The sequence below is a fragment of the Aotus nancymaae genome, unplaced genomic scaffold, assembly GCF_030222135.1.
Source record: "Aotus nancymaae isolate 86718 unplaced genomic scaffold, 86718_ANA_hifiasm-v0.15.2.pri h1tg000002l, whole genome shotgun sequence".
Lineage (NCBI taxonomy): Eukaryota > Metazoa > Chordata > Mammalia > Primates > Aotidae > Aotus > Aotus nancymaae.
This window is the reverse complement of record NW_026988413.1, coordinates 43,790,568-43,794,983: the sequence shown is the minus strand read 5'-3', so window position 1 is coordinate 43,794,983 and position 4,416 is coordinate 43,790,568. Positions and strand designations below refer to the sequence as shown.

At 40.5% G+C, this 4,416-nt stretch overlaps 1 pseudogene; it reads left to right on the top strand.

The window, feature by feature from the left end:
• Nucleotides 1–2,913: 2,913 nt before the first annotated feature.
• LOC105720426 (nucleophosmin-like) lies at nt 2,914–3,766 on the top strand (annotated as a pseudogene).
• Nucleotides 3,767–4,416: the final 650 nt, after the last annotated feature.

The window sequence follows — 4,416 nt, the reverse complement described above, 5'->3', positions numbered from 1 at the left end:
CATGGATGCACTTGACTGGTGGAGCCTAGGTCAGAGGCTTCTAGGTAGACTGCAAGGGAAGCTAGCAAGGGGAAGGCATCTAGTTTGAGAAAGCATAGATTCATAAAGTGGGAGTGCCTAAGTGCAAGAAAAAAGGGCAAAGATGCAGAGTGGCCAGAATATGTGGTGAGCATGACAATGGCAGTGAGAATTGACACCAGTAGCAGCAGTGGTGGTAAAGGGGTGATGGCTGGACTAGGCTGTTATGTGATGGAGAGGAGAGGAGAGGATTTCAAGGGCAGCAGGAGGGGAACTTCAACGGAGTTGGAGCATGAGATACCTAAGGCTCTGTGTAGAAAAATGAGGGAAACATTTGAGCTTAAGGTTCTAAACCACCGATTTTTTTTTTTTTTTTTGAGATAGAGTCTCACTCTGTCGTCCAGGCTGTAGTGCAATGGTGTGATCTTGGCTCACCACAAACTTTGCCTCCCAGATTCAAGGGATTCTCCTGCTTCAGGCTCCCAAGTAGCTGGGATTACAGGTGCCCACCACCACACCTGGCTGATTTTCGTATTTTTAGTAGAGACGAGCCTTCACTATGTTGGCCAGGATGGTCTCAAACGCCTAACCTCAGGTGATCTGCCTGCCTTGGCCTCCCAAAATGCTGGGATTACAGGCGTGAGTCACCACACCTGGCAGATCACTGATTTTCTTAGCTGAGTTTTTCATTGCTCCTTTCTAATCTTCCCCATGAAGACTGATGTCCTCTGGAAAAATGAAGAGCACACTCATATATCACAATTGCTTTCTTCTAAAAAACGTTGGCTGTGAGGAATTAATTGGTAACAAAAGCAAGGAATCTTCATAATCTAAATCAGTGTTGTTCACCAAATGTTCTAGCTCTGCACTGTCTGATATGGTAACTGTGAGCTACACATAGCTATCAAGCACTTAAAAGGTGGATAATGTGACTAAGAAACTGTTAAAATTTTATTTTAGGCAATTTGAATGTAAATAGCCCATACAGTCAGGGACTACCTTACTAGATAGTGGAGGTCTAGTTAAGTTAATCTGTTTAGAAAGGCAAAAGAGATTACTATATTTGTAAAATTTAAAAACATATTTTAGGCTGGTCGTGGTGGCTCACATCTGTAATCCCAGCACTTGGGGAAGCTGAGACCAGTGGATCACTTGAGGTCAGGAGTTTGAGACCAGTCTGGGAAACATGGTGAAATCCTGTCTCAACTAAAAAAATACAAAAATTAACTGGGCATGGGGACTTGCACCTGTAATCCCAGCTACTGGAGAGACTGAGGCATGAGAATCACTTGAACCCAGGAGACAGAGGTTGCAGTGAGTTGAGATTACACCACTCCACTCCAGCCTGGGCAACAGAGCAAGACTGCATCTCAAAAAAAACAAAGAAAAAACACAACAAACAAAACATATTTTAAAATATGTCATTGACTGGCTTATAACTGAGTGTAGTTTGTTGGCAAAAAGCCACTTTTTAATTGATAGAAATATTTTGGGGAATGATGATTTAGCAATAAATTCATAAAAAGTGAGATAGTGAATTTAATTCCTTTCTTTTTTAGATGGAGTCTTGCTCTTTTGCCCAGGCTTGAGTGCAGTGGTGCAATCTTGGCTCACTGTAACCTCTGCCTCCTGGGGTCAAGCAATCTTCCCACCTCAGCCTCCGAAGTAGCCGGGACTACAAGTGTGGGGCCACCACACCCAGCTAATTTTGTGTCTTTAGTAGAGATGGGGTTTTACCATGTTGGCCAGGCTGGTTTCAAACTCCTGACCTCAGGTGATCCGCCCAACTCGGCCTCCCAAGGTGCTGGATTACAGATGTGAGCCACTGTGCCCAGCCATGAATTTAATTATTAATAGTGATTCTGCACTTTAAGGTTTGTTAAACTAAAGATCTTAAAACTAGAGTTTGCAGTAACAATATTTTCCAACAAAGACATTTTGGAAAGCATTTATTTGTCAACAAAAGAAAAATGGCCAAATGTTTGGGACAGTGGTCTTTGAACCACACATCACAGTCACTGTGGCAGGATTATAATAATATAAATTGCGGGGTCTCACTTTTAGTGCTTCTGATTCTGTAAGTCTGTGGGGAACTGAGAATGAACAGTTCTCCCAAGTTCTCAGGTGATGCTCATACAGCTGGTTTGGGGATCATATTCCAAGAACCCCTGACTTAAAGAAATGTTCTTTTAAAATTTAAGTTTTTCTTTTAAGGAAATCTCAGAATCTTTCATCTGTAAATATTGCTCTGGTCTTCTGAAACTCCCAGAGGGAGCAGTATATGAGAGATATCCCACATTGATTGGATCATAAAACCCTTTCCCTTAGGGTAAACCAAGGACTATAATTGGAGAGACACAATTCTATTCATAGAATAGAATTGATTTCAACATAAAGCTATCAACTGAATTCAACATACAGCTTAGTTTCCCTATTCTTCCATTTCCTTGCCATAGGCTCAGTTCTCAGCTGCTTTCTCTTTTCTATCTACCCTCTCCTCATAGCTGAGCTCATGGGGCCATGACTTTAAATGAAGATGATGCCCATTTGACATCTCCTACAATCTCTCCTCTGAACTCCACATAGCGCATCCACTACAAACTTAAGCATTTTCCTCTCAAACTGAATGTGTCCTGAACTGAACTCTTGTTAATAACTCCCCCGACCAAATCTGATTCCTCTCCCAGTTTTCCCTACTCAGGAAATGGCATCACCACCCACCATCTGGATTGTCATTAAATCCATCAGCAGTAGGTGTCATTTCTGCCAAAAAAAAAAAATGAGTTTAAGAATGTATGTGTTGGGTGTGATTCTGTTCTGCATGACTGTTCCCTGGAGCAGTAGTTGTTTGTCTGTATTTGCCCTCTCTCCCACCTAAGTGCGTGCTGCCACTCCATGGAAGATTCGATGACCATGGATGTGAACCCCTTGAGACTCTGAGAACTATCTTTTCAATTGTGAACTAAAGGCTGACACAGATGATCACTTTAAGGTGAACGATGATGAAAATGAGCACCAGTTATCTTTAAGAATGGTCAATTTAGGGGCTGGTGCAAAGGATGAATTGCACATTGTTGAAGCAGAAGCAATGAATTACAAAGGCAGTCCAATTAAAGTAACACTGGCAACTTTGAAAATGTCTATACAGGCAACAGTTTCTCTTGGGGGCTTTGAAATAACACCACCTGTGATCTTACAATTGAAGTGTGGTTCAGGGCCAGTGCATATTGGTGGACAGCACTTAGTAGCTGTGGAAGACGATGCAGAGTCAGAAGATGAAGAGGTGGATGTGAAACTCTTAAGAATATCTGGAAAGTGATCTGCTCCTGTAGGTGGTAGTAGGGTTCCATGGAAAAAAAGTAAAACCTACTGCTGTGAAGATGATGATGATGATGATGAAGCTGATGAGGAAACTGAAGAAAAAACTCCAGTGAAAAAATCTGTATAAGATATACCAGCCAAAAATGTACAAAAATAAAACCAGAATGGAAAAGACTTAAAACCACTAACACCCAGATCAAAAGGTCAAGAATCCTTCAAAAAACAGGAAGAAAAAAAAAAACTCTCTTAAAACATCACAAGTAACTAGTCCTGTAGAAGACATTAAAGCAAAATGCAAGCAAGTATAGAACAAGGTGTTTCTCTTCCTAAACTGGAAGCTAAGTTCATCGGTTATGTGAAGAATTGGTTCCAGATAACTGACCAGGTGGCTACTCAAGATCTCTGGCAGTGGAGGAAGTCTCTTTAAGAAAAGAGTTTAGACAATTATTTGTTAAAAAATTTTCATCTTGTTTCATTTCTGTAACAGTTGATAATCTGTTTGTCCTCTCTATAATGCGGAGTGAGAACTTTCCCTACTGTGTTTAATAAATGTCATTCATGTTCTGTTACCAAGAATGTGTTGTCCAAAATGCCTATTTGGTTTTTAAAGATGGAATCCCACTTTTTGTTTGGTTTTAAGTATGTATGAAATGTTGTGATAGGATATAATAGTAGCAGTGGTCAGACGTGGAAATGATGGGGAGACAAGTGAAATAAACTCAGTAATTTAATAAAGTAAGAAAAGAGTGTATGTGTTTACACTTAAACCTGATCACAACAATAATACATGTATGCATGTGTGTGCATGTGTGTATATATACATACATAAATATGTCTCCTTTTATCCATCTATGATGACACATGTAAGATCAAGACATGAGTCATCTTTGATATATCATCACACTCTTTTAAAAAATGGATGGCTCCTATTTCCCCAGGTCATGCCTTCATGGAGGTTACTATGAGGTCATAATGTAAGAAAGAAAAAAGGTATTTCTCTACCTCTGTTCCTGTCTGTAATTGTGGAAACGGAGATGGCTCTCAGATCTCTCCAGCTGGCTCAGAGAGCCCCTGAGA